Consider the following 13,627-nt stretch of genomic DNA (forward strand, 5'->3'; position numbering starts at 1 on the left):
TATATGCCTGAGCTTGCTCGCAGGCGACGCATCATTTGGATGATTTCTTTTTTTTACATCAACAATGGGATTATTATGGACATTACAACAATGTTTGTGTGCATGTGCAGTTTGTTCAGTACTTGTATAATATTGTAATCAGTGAGTGTGTGGCGGTCACGAGCCTTGGCCAATATATTTTTGGGGCAAAAAGCAATATCACCGCACGAAACCAGCAACACATTATTATGTTTACACAGAATACATTCTAAAAGTTACCGCAGCAAGTATCATCCTGCTCAGATAAAACTCAGTTGCAAGCGCGCTGCTGTTAGAAGAGGATACACACAGCAGAAAGAGATGGAGAACAAACTTACTGTCAAACTAGTAACTAAATACAATCCTTGCAAAAATTGCCAATCTACACGTTCTGGTGGAGATGAATTACAAACCCGTCTCCCTTTCCATGGATTGACGCTTCACCATAACGCGGCTCTGCGTGCTCCACAGAGTAGTTAATGTTATGGATATGATTTTGATTGTGATATTAAACGGAACATGATGCAAGAGGTTGCGTTTTTTCCTCAACACTAAAGTCGGTCGTCAGTGCTGGCATTGATTACATGGAGTTCCGTGCTGTGATGTAACTCCCCTTGTAAAAGGCAGCGGAGGCATAAAGCTCCAATAAAGGTATTTTTATCAAACTCTCTCACTAACAGATCGGATCGTCTCACGTAAATCTGGTGTCTGTACAAGCTACTGGGTCCAACTCTCCATCTCAACCAATACAGGTACTTTCAATTACTGTATTTCCTCCAACAGTCATGCATGGCTCTTTACCGTATATGACACCCACACCCCCTCCTACTACTACTGCCCCCTTGGCAATCAGATCTTGTATCAGGGGCCATAAATCATGATAGGAAAATAGAAAGGATTGCCCGAGCATATTCGATCGGCTATTTTCAGCGAAAGCTTTCCCCACAATAACATAAAACAGAAAAGACACTAGTATTGAGCCCTGAGGGAGTCTAGTTACCCATATGGGGTTTAAGTGGTTAACGTGTTTAAATAAAAAAAAAATATGTACATATATATATATACAACTTTTTTATGATTTATATATATAAAGTGAGCCTGGAGCCCTGCCACGACTGCACTTCCACATCCATTCCAAACCACACCATTAAGTTTGTGGATGACAACACTGTAGTGTTGGGCCTCATTAGCGAACAATAAAAACACCTTACATAGAGGAGGTGAAACAGCTGCCAGGCTGGCTGAACGAACGTCGACAAAACAAAGGAGATAATTGGTGACTTCCCACTCCCCCATTGAACGTCAACGGCTCCAAAGTGGGTCTGGACCCATGTTTCGGGTCGCGGACCTATTTATGGGTTGTGAGTAAATATCCCCTTTTTTCGTATAAACATATTAAAAACAAATTTTCAAAAGTATTTGATAAAAAAAGTATTTGAAAATAATTTCCATAAATAGTAAATAAAAACAACATTCAAGAAGTAGTGAAAATAACAGATATACAAGCTTGTAGATCTGCTATTCTTCACTAGTTTGGGATCTGCTATACTCACTAGTTTGGGCCCCGGGCAAATGTCTAATTTCTCTTTTTGGTCTTGAGCTAAAAGGTTTGGGAACCACTGTATCTCAGAGGACCTGTCCTGGACCATCCACCAGTCCACACACCTCTTCTCTTGTCAAGAGATCCCAGCAGGGATTACACTTCCTGCGGCGGCTGAAGAAGGTGAACCTACAGTACCCCCACCTATCCTTCTACAGAGGAACCACTGACAGCGTCCTCTCCAGCTGCATTACCGTCTGGTGGGGGACGTACCAGGTCTCTGATCGCAACGCTCTACAAAAGACTCAAGCAGACAGCTGAGAATATCATCAGCGTTTCTCTCCCTCTCATCCAAGACATGTTTCACACACGCTGTTCAGAAGGCCTCCAACCTTGTGGAGTACAATTTACAATTTAGGTATCCTGAGCGACTTACCATCAGTGGTGTAAAGTAACTAAGTAAGTACTCAAGTACTGTACTTAAGTGCACTTTTGAGGGATTTTTACTTTACTGGAGCGTTTCCAATTTCCACTACATCTCAGAGGCAAATATTGTACTTTTTACTCCACTACAATTATTACTAGTTGCTTTGTAGATTTGGATTATTATTACAAAACATACATTACCCATTTCGGCCATTTGAAAATAGCCGATCTACAAGCTCACAATGCGTCGCATGTGAGCTTGTAGATCTTCTGTCTCCTTTCCATGGATACATTTGAAAACTTGTGAAATGGGACATTCTGCATAATGAGTACTTTCTACTTTTTGTACATTTTGACACCAATACTTTTGTACTTTTATTTATTTTTGATTCCGGACGTTTACTTAAACGGAGTATTTCTACATTTGCAGTATTGATACTTTTACTTAAGTAAAACATTTGAGTACTTCTTCCATCACTGTGCGATACACGTGCCGAGTTTGAAGTCGATCGGTCAGACAGTTCTCGAGATACGCAAAGGACAGATACTGTACACACACGCTCAATCGCACGCACACAGAGATTTGCTGCATTTACAGAGAGATATTCACTGGTGATGATAGATTGATTGTACATTCATACTTATATTTATTTATAGAATATACACGTGTTAACTCAGGCCTAGTGTAGTAGAGGTCTGCTGTCAGATTCTAAGCCTATTTATCTTATTTAATGTATTCTTATTATTATCTCTCTTCTCTTACCTGTACTTATCCTGTATTTCATATGTACAGTACTGCTGTTGCTGCTAAGACACCTGAATTTCCCCATGGTGATCAATATAGGTTTATCTTACCTTATATCTTATCATCTTGTTTCCCCTCTGGGATGAATAAAGTACAGTACTTATCTAGTGGGCTCCACTGAGAGCTGACCAGACTCATCTAGCTAATGAGTCATGACAGTATATGTCTGTTTAATGACTAACTTGTTCATCGGTATTAAATTAGAATGCTAAAGACCAGCCTAGTTCAATTATTCTTGTTAGCCTACAGTATATGACCGCACACACACACGCACACACGCACACGCACACGCACACGCACACACACACAGTGTGAGGGTTTCATATCCATAATTCATATTTCATTCAAATGATTATATCCAATATGTGACCTTGTGTTCTCAGAATCAGATTAGATCGGCCTACGTATATAATCCACAGTGTGTTGTATATGCATGGGTGCATATAGAGATTGAGATGTGATTCTAATCTGCAGTCCAAATCCACCCACTGCTGATGTGGCTTACACACACAGTCACACACAAACACACACACACAGAGAGACACACCTCTTTAGGAATATACGTAAGACTTTAAATGCAATCTGTGAAAAAGGAATTTTTACATAATATGCTTAAACTCTGTCTATTTGTGCGCACACACGCACGCACGCATGCTCACACACGCTCACACACGCTCACACACACACACACACACACACACACACACACACACACACACACACTGCGGTCAAAGCTACTCTTTCAGCCTGTGTGTAAAAGAGATGCCATGATGACTATGACTGGAGCTGAGCCAATGAGAAGGTAGCAATGTACCGTAATCATAAACACCAACATAAGCACACACACACACACGGCCAGTATCATACACAGTGTGGGACAGTCTCTCATTAACAAAGAGTGTGTGGGTGTGGGTGTGGGTGAGGGAGTGTGTGTGTGTGTGACGTGTGTAGGGGTGTGGGGGAATGCATCATCCTGGCTCAGCCCTTCTGTAATTAAATGAAGGAGGGTGGCACACACTGAATGCATGCACACACACACGCACACGCGCACGCGTGTGTGTGCGCACACACAAGTCACAGCTGTGTATCAGCAAATCCGTCTGTCTGTCCTCTGCATATCGACTTCAAACTTGGCGTGTGTGTGTATGGTGGGTCAGTGCCTCTGCATCTGTCTGTTTGTGTCCCTAATATATATGCCCATATATGGAGATCCCTGATGTCATCAATATGACGTCATAGACTGGCACTGTACTAAGGGATACGGCACTAAGTGCTCTGACAACGGGTTAATCTGACGACGGGTACGACAGGTATAACGGGTACTCTGACGACGGGTACGACAGGTATAACGGGTACTCTGACGACGGGTACGACAGGTATAACGGGTACTCTGACGACGGGTACGACAGGTATAACGGGTACTCTGACGACGGGTACGACAGGTATAACGGGTACTCTGACGACGGGTACGACAGGTATAACGGGTACTCTGACGACGGGTACGACAGGTATAACGGGTACTCTGACGACGGGTACGACAGGTATAACGGGTACTCTGACGACGGGTACAATGGGTATAACGGGTACTCTGACGACGGGTACAACAGGTATAACGGGTACTCTGACAATGGGTACAATGGGTATTGCATAACCGGAGGGATGTGCGTTCCATACAGGCATCGTAGTGTAATATTAAAACAAACTTCTCAGCTTCTAAACTACTCTCGTCTAAACTACTGTGAATACATGTTTTCAATCATTTAAATGCATTTATTTTACACATGACATTATAAACTTAGTCATAATGTAATTGCAATAGAAGTTATAATATTTATCTTTCAGAATGTATAAACATGGAGGAAATATCTTCAAAATGTACATTGTAATTTAAACTTAATACGTTAACTAATGGGACTCATATTTGTATAAGTAATTAAACTTATACAAGTTGTATAAACATGATTTATTACCCCAAAAAAAGCGTCCTCATTCCAACACAAGTCTCATATAGTTGTTCTGTGTTCTGCTCTCCTCGCCAGTCAATTAAATTGTCACAAAGTGCTGAGAAAGTTTGCCATGTGGCTCCCATTCAAAGAGCTTGGTAGCATTTCTCACTGAAATCAATGCAGCTAGCACTAGCCATTTGGCCTGAATGAATGTGGCTGTCGATGCACATAACGCAAGTAATGGGAGTGGGAATGCAGAAAAGACATTCTTTTCCTCCTCTGCATTGTGACAAATGCCTGGAGAAGGAAAATGACACTGAAATTCTAAATGTCAAGGTAGCAGTTTTAGTCCCACAGTAGGCTGCACTAGCGCTCCTGTTTTCGTGTATAGAGGGGCGGGTGTATAGAGGCGCGGAGAGATTGCGCCTGATCCCATTGGTTCACCGATCTGTCCGTCAACCCCCGCCCCGTTAACACAACATTACGAGCGACGCCCACTGCACTCTGGTTGGTTGGGGAAATGAAACACTTCCTATACCGGGTACACCGACGCGCTCCTCCAGGCTTTTATTTTTTAGCAAAACTAGAGAGCCTGGAGATCGAGGCTAGTCCCACAGTGACTTTAAACCATTAGGACCTGAGGCCGATTCTACAAAGGTCTTCTAAATCTAAAACAGTTTTCTGAAAAATTCATGTTGCTAAATCAGTGGTTCTCAAACTTTTTCATGTCAAGGACCCAACCCCCATCTCAAAATATATTGTTCCAGGGACCCCCAGAAGCAAATATTTTAGTTAAAAATATTTGCTTTTTAAAATATATATATTCAAGATTTGCTCACATTTTCACAAATTGATAAAAAAAAAAAAAACAGATCTACAAGCCAATAGCGCGGCACAAAGTGATGTGCTATGAGCTTGTATATCTACTATTTTTGAATAGCCAAAGTATAAAAACACGCTTTCCCGGATAGAATGGGTTAACAAGACTGGATATTCTGAGAATGTTGACGATGGTGTTAACCAGGAGCAACAGTTACATAAGGGAGTTCACTGGATAATTTTAAAAGAAGATATGGAAGATATAAACTAGTATTTGTTCAAGGTGCTTCTAGATTAAGATGCATGAGTTTGAATCACAGACTATACCTAATTAGTTTGTCTAAAAAAATGCACGAATCAAATGCTATTAGTCATGCATCTTTTCTTCCTTTTGTGTCGCCTCCAGTTCTCCTGTCTGAGATTGACAGTTTTCTTCACATTCACATTCAAAAAGGCTTAATTGGTATGCATGGAGGACAGAGGCATTGTAGCTCTCTATTCCAGAAAGGCTTGATGAAGAAAACGTGTGGGAAATATGTGGCATGGCATCGTGTGGCTAGAGGGTTTGGATACTGTAGGTTTCACCAAAACAATGTTCCCTAGTAAGAAATAAAACACAGAAGGAAAAGAAAATGCAGATTATTTCATCATTATTGTCTATTAATGAATTAACTGTACACAGAACTAGATGTCCCAACTACAGTATGTGTTTCCGTTCACAGCCCATACAAATTCTATTCACCTAATGCTATGGAACTGGAGCGTGCGCACGCAAAACACGCACGCACGCACGCACGCACGCACGCACGCACGCACGCACGCACGCACGCACGCACGCACGCAGGCCAGTGTTTAAGGACTGAATTCTTGTTAATTAGTGCCATGTGTTGTCCTGATTCTCTGCTGAATGCAACATGGAATACAGAGGGAAGAAGAAAGACAAGAAATGGAGAGCAGTTTACTACGTTTTAACTAAACGTCCTCAATGACACAAATGACTAAAGTCAGACTTATGAAGAGCACAGGTAAAAGGGGAAGCAACGCAGATAGACATTAAACATTGCAAATGGCGGCCCAGGCCTACTTGTAGAACTGGACACATTGTTTTTTAGAATATAAGTTATGAAGCATGTCCTCTCAGACACAGTGATAAATTAATGCTCTCCACATACCAGACTGCATTCCCCTGTGTCTTACACACAGAAATTCAAGCTAAATCAGCTGACACCGACTGAAACACACACACACACACACACACACACACACACACACACACACACACACACACACACACACACACACACACACACACACACACACACACACACACACACACACACACACACACACACACACACACACACACACACACACATTTTCCTGTGAGAAAGCGCATGACAGTCATAAGAGAAACAGAGGTGGAAAGAGAGAGAGAGTCAGGGAAGAGAGAGAAAAGAAAAGATGGAGGAAGAGCCATACTGTAGTGAAGTAAAGGAATTATGCAAAAAAAGGAAAACGATGGGAAAATGGCAAGCGTTTACGTAAGAGATGAAGAAGCATGTGGTTACAGTAAGGTCCGTTTTAATACCAGCCAGAAGAAATAGCTAACCCAAAAATAAATATAAATACAAATAACGTAGAAAATTCTGTCCTTTTATGAGAGGACGAAGGACAATTCTACAAATTGTTGTTGGGGACTTAGGACACAATGTAACAGGTTATGTTTTTCTGTTAAAATCATCTTAATACATCAACTGTTTTATTGTTGGTGGCTGTCACGAATACATTTTGTTACCTTCTAGTACTATGGAGATTCTGTATCATTGTAATAAATCACTGTCTTGAAATTATATTGGAGAAAGAGAGCCTAATAATTTCTCTTTCTTGATGTGGTCACTAGGTACTGCAGCACTGTTGTTTTGCAGTTGTGACATTTAAGCATCAAAGAGCCAAAACTGAGACATTTAGAGAGAGTGGGAGGGAAGCATAGGGGGCACGTGCAGCAGAGCATAGATTAGCATGAACAAGGATGACATCATGGACAACATAATATCTGCTCATCTAAATCTAAATGGATTCTATATGGAGGTGGTGTTGCTTAAGCTTGTAAAACATACACTGATGAAGGCTTTGTGGCAAAACGTTGGTGGTACCTTCAGAAAAGTTATAATAATAATAATAATAATAAAGACTTCATCATTACAGATTCCAGTCATCCTTCAGTGTGACTGTGAGGACCCTACTCCAACATTTTGGTTTGGGCAAAAAATGGCTAACCACGTCTTCAGCACTGGCCGCACATGCTTTTACAGCCTTCAAGTTCAAGCTTCAAGTTATCAAACACAGAGGAAGTCTGTTTTCGCACCTCCCCTATTAATACAGAATACAGTGCAAAGCTATTTGTTTTCACTGCATCTTAAATGTGCTGTTTGATTAACAGAGGTGGGGACTTGGACTCGAGACTCGAGACTCGACTTGGACTCGAGTCCCGATTTTGATGACTTTAGACTTGCTTGACCAAATCAAAAATAGACTTGGACTTGCTTGGGACTTGAATGCCAAAGACTTGAGACTTGACTTGACTTGAACGCTAAAGACTTGAGACTTGACTTGACTTGAGCCCTCTTGACTTGAAAATTCAAGTCTTTTCAAGTCACTATCAAGTCACTTAAGCAAGCCAAAAAAAATTAAAAAGTGTGCATCAACTATAATGTTATTAGTCAGAAATCCCGGCCGTCAGTGACACCTAGTGTAGTGTTGCCAAAGCTGCTTATTTACCCTAACTTTTGGACAAACTTTGGCTTGTTTTTGGCTTGTTTTTGGAAGTCGGTTCGCTTGTTTCTCTCCCGATACTTGACAACACTGGCCCACATGTTGCACGTTACCAAACAAACAACACACCGGCTTCACTCCTGCCGTCGCTGCTGGAACTGAAGCCAGGTGGAATAAAATGTCAACTCCAGCAGTTATAGCTTTCGGTTTTAAAGATTACAAGGTGGAAGACAAGACGAGAAAAGCAGTATGCAAGGCAAGACCTATACTTCACATTAACATTACTGCGTGCTAAGAGCAAACTATAACCAGTGGTGGAAAGTAACTAAGTACATTTACTCAAGTACTTTACTTAAGTACAATTTTGACTTATTTTTTACTTTACTGAAGTACAGTATTTGCAATTTTCAGTACTTTTACTTCTACATTACAGTCATTTAGCAGACGCTTTTATCCAAAGCGACTTACAGTAAGTGCATTCAACATAGATAGGGAACGAAACTACTAATCAGTCTTAAGTGCATTTTCTGCAAAAACAAGCAACCAAGAGTATACCTAGCGCTAAGGTAAAAGTGCAATATATCAGCTACCTACTTCTACTCAACTACATATCAGAGGCAGATATTAGCCTACTTTTACTCCACTACAATTATTTGAAAACTTTAGGTACCAGTTACTTTGTAGATTTTGGTTATGAATACAAAACATACATTGACCACTTCAGCGCTATATACATTTCCTCTTCTACCCCGGATTTGAACGCGGTTTCCAGTGCAAGTGCTGAAATTTCACCATTGTGATAATAGAGCCTGCCTGCTTGATCAGAGGACACACTGAATTTGTGTCAGATCCTGTGTCTAGGTGAGACATGGCCTTTGACATTATCTAAATGTCTCAATAGAAGAGCAGGGAGACAAAATACAACCACCCTGATTGTATAAGTTATATTGTAGTAACTACTCTACCATACAGATTGTACAAAATTACATTATATTCATTAAAAAGGGCCCTTTTAAACCCTGTCCTCAAGGAGGAAATTAAAAGTACAGTATCTGCGTTCTGTTGGCCTGGAAGAACCCTTGTTTTAAAACAAATGCTAATTGTGAAAAATGCTCATGATTTATGTAAATCTTTACATATCTTGAATTAACATTTTGACTTGTTTGGGACTCGAAACAAAAGGTTAGGACTTGTGTGGGACTCGAAACAAAAGGTTAGGACTTGTTTGGGACTCGAAACAAAAGGTTAGGACTTGTGTGGGACTCGAACCAAAATGCTAAGGACTTGTGTGGGACTCGAAACAAAAAGCTGAGAACTTGGACTTGACTTGGGACTTGGCTGTGTTGACTTGGACTTGACTCGGGACTTGAGAGCAAAGACTTGAGACTCGACTTGGACTTGCAACATAGGGACTTTGTCCCACCTCTGTTGATTAATGATAAAGTAGGTAAGTAAGTAAGTAGTGATAGTTAATTAATGATAGACAGGAATAAAGAGAGACGCCCAAACAAATAGGTCAATCAGTTGAAAATGCCCCTCAACCAAGAGTCATTAATCACTGGGTAGCCCGAGTTATACATAAATGCAGGCGGGTGTCGTACATTGGAAATTGGGGGTGCTCTGATTTATCGGCCACCAATCTGAGCTGAATCTGTCTTGTGAGATTAATCGGCCACTGATATAAATTGGCCGATTTTCACTCCAATTCTCCAAATGAATCGATTGGTGGCAAATTAGAAGAAAGAAAAATCGGTCATTTTACGACTAATTTATTTTTGTTCGAAAGAGAGGTCATCAAGTTTAAAAGGTGTCTGATATACTGCATATTGAAGCATATAGCTGATATCTATCTATTTATTAATTCACAACACCTGTGTCTGTGTTCCTGGGCGTAACTTGGGGGACCGTCCGGCAGATCGACTTCAAACTAGGCTTTTGTGTTGCCAACATATCGGGGATGTGCTGTGCCGAGTGGGAGTTTGGTCAACCGGATCTATCTGTCCGGCTGCACTGAATCTGTGTGTGTAGTGGGTGTAGGCACTAGGCATCGTTTTCCCTGCCAACCCAACCCATCAGCTTCATGGATTGGTCAAGCCTTGGGTCATGCTTGTGCCACTCACCGATATGAACTATAAGTGGTAGTGTGCAATGGAACTCGATTATTTTACAGGTCAATGCACAAAATGTCTGTATGTCTGTATGTCTGTCTGTCTCCCATTTATACCCATGTATGGCATCAACACAACATCAGCTGTTTTTGATAACATCAGGGACCCATATCTCCATATTTAGATAGTACAGTAGGGGACCACACTGGGTTTTGCATAAATGGGTGGGGCATGAATTCCCTAATCGTTCCCAGGTATGTACTGTATACTCCCTAGTATACAGAATAATTATGTATTTATTTAGAGAGTTTAATTGATTGATTGAATTTTGATTGATTGAATATTTTATTAGGCACAAAATGTAAAACAGCACAGTTACATTTAAAATACTTTGTCTAACAGGTCCGTTCATAAAAGTCCTTGCGGACTTGTTTCCAATGAGGGCCTTGGTAATGAATGTTTAATCATGGGAAAACATAATCAAACCTAGTAGAAAGTCTATGCAACATCATCAGATGTGTACAATAATATGGGAAAGACTTCTAAGAAGAAACAACCAGTACGGCTACAGTAGTAACGAAACGTATTTGGTGGAAATAGCCGATCTACAAGCTCACAATGTGTTGCTCTTTTAAGCGTGATGTGCTATTTTCTGTGCGTGACACTGGCGTGCAACCAAGTATAAATCGGGCTTAACTACTCAAGTCTTTAGAAAGATATTTCTGATACTTTACCCACATTTCCATAACTTTCCCTGCACATGGAGACACATAGTACCATGGCATAACCATGTAATGGCTTTAACCAGTTTTTTTCCATAACAACAGAAGAGCAGAACAGAACAGAACAGTACATCCCTGGAAACCCAAAGCTCCCTCCTCATCTATTTCCCCCAAACTCAAAGTAATTCCCACTCTCTTTCTCTCTAGGTTTCTCCCTCTCTCCCTGGCTCTCTTGAGCTCTCTCTTTCTCCAATGCATCACCTCTGGGCACATAGCCAAGATACAATGAAAGCCACACACACACGCACACACGCACACATGCACACACGCACGCGCACACACACACACACACACACACACACACACACACACACACACACACACACACACACACACACACACACACAAGCCCCCCTCCAGCCGTTTGTATTTCCTGTGTTAGCAGCATGCATTGTACGAACAGCAGAGAGAGAACTGCTGGGAACTAAACCATTCACTCTCCATGTTAGACTCAAGAGACAAGCCCTTAAAACCAAACATACATTCAGGTTTCCATTTGGATCTTATTTTGTATTTCTTTCTTTCAACTCAATAAAACCGATAATGACACATTCGATAATTATATTCATAGATATAATCTGGACATTGCCGTTTTCAACAGCAGCCATGTTTTGTATATTTTGTATCCATCCGTTCATTTATTCCCCCTGTAATTCCATGTTTGCTTATGTACAAAAAATACATGGATACAGACACACAGACAGATACATCCTTGCACACAGACACCTACATGTATGTCAAAAGAGGTGGGGGGTCTTACCAGATCAGTTCTCAGCTATTGGGCTACACCACAGACTTCCCAGTTAAGCCACGGTATTCCAAGCTTTGCTATTGGCTGTTGGAGTTGGACTCCTCCCCCTTCCCGTCCTCCGGGTGCTGCAGGTTTTCAGTAGGCATCCCTGTCAATCAAGCAAAAAAAAAACGATTCAGCAGTTGAACTAGGGTATAATTTAATAAAATCATCGATTTGCAAATCGATCAATGTTTTGGTCATTCGAGGTAGGTTTAACATACACCTGCCTAAAGAACTGGAGGGACACTTCTAATTAACCCATTAAGAGCTGAGGCCGATTCTAAAAATGTCTTCTAAATCCTAACAGTTCTCTGAAAAACATATGTTGCTATATCAGTGGTGCTCAAACTTTTTCATGTCAAGGACCCCCATATTATATGTGTTTGGCCGCCGACCCCCGTCTCAAAATATCTTGTTCCAGGGAGGGACCCCCAGAAGCCAAGATTTTAGTTGTAAAAATAGCAGATCTACAAGCTTATAGCGCGGCACGAAGTGACGCGCTATGAGCTTGTATATCTGCTATTTCTGAATAGCCAAAGTATAAAATAATGGTTAACGTGGTTAAAATGATTGAAAATCTAAAATGACCCGGTTTTAATGGGTTAAAGGTAGTGTACGTTTTTGTGAAAAAGGTTAAAGATCTATATTCTGATAGTAATCATTGCTATACAGTGTTTGTTCAGTGACAGGGGTCTGGCCTGTCTCTCCAGCTCTTTAATAAACAGAAAATAAATTTTCAGGTGGGTTGACAATTTGATCCAATCAGGAAAGAATAACCAGCTTCCATTTTATAGTGTTCCAGTTAAAAATGTGTCTGCTCATTTATTTATTTACTCATTAAAATGTATTCATTTTTCTCTCTCCTGATTGGATACAATTGGTATCCCGACCAGAAAATACATTTTCTGCTTACTAAAGAGCTGGAGAGACGGCATCAGAATATAGAGCTATAACAACAAAAGAAAATCATTTACACCTTTAATAATGAGAACATTGTGTAATAAAGACAAAAAAATGTAATGTTATTGTTCTTGATATATCTATTTTGTTATATTGTGTTGTTGCAAAATCTGGACCTATTCTACTTTGCTGAAATAAAAATCGGTGTGGTTGTTGTACTGCATGTTGTCACACAGTGTGAGTTGGGGGAAAAATTAAGTAAATAAACATGGTCTCTGTTTAGAACGATCCAGTCAGACATGAAATGGAGTTAACATGGAAAAACACAAAACAAAGATGGATATGCAAACGGGTAAACGAGAGTTGGTAGAGAGAGAAGTTGTAGCACAATAGTGTGTAAAGGATAGCCTCTCTGAAATGCATGTAGAGTGTGGTGCAAACAAATCAATTCCAATGCAATCCTATAATAGAATCTCTGTCTGTCCCTCTGTCTGTCTGAACACGTTTTTCTCCTCAGTGGGTTGAGCAATTCATCTGAACTTGCACACGGGCAAGTGATCATTACCATGTGAAGACACTCAGGAACGCCATTTTTCAATTTTTCACTTCTCCCAAATTTCAAGGTGTTTATTAGCGTTTCACTGTTACTGCGCATGTGCGGCATCACGGTTACGGCCCCCCAGGCTATAGGATGTAGCTCTTGGTGCTAACAGCGTTA

General features: G+C 40.7%; 1 protein-coding gene across 2 annotated transcripts in view; it reads right to left on the bottom strand.

Annotated features, from left to right (window-relative positions):
* fam110b (family with sequence similarity 110 member B) overlaps nt 1-13,627 on the bottom strand; it is a 64,141-nt gene that overhangs the window by 13,204 nt on the left and 37,310 nt on the right. For both annotated transcript variants that reach the window (XM_080439551.1, XM_080439550.1), the window contains exon 2: nt 11,977-12,115. The gene's annotated coding sequence lies outside the window, so the exon portion shown is untranslated. The remainder of the gene's footprint in view (nt 1-11,976; nt 12,116-13,627) is intronic.

Source organism: Gymnoscopelus braueri (assembly GCF_963280865.1).
Source record: "Gymnoscopelus braueri genome assembly, chromosome: 10".
Taxonomy (NCBI): domain Eukaryota; kingdom Metazoa; phylum Chordata; class Actinopteri; order Myctophiformes; family Myctophidae; genus Gymnoscopelus; species Gymnoscopelus braueri.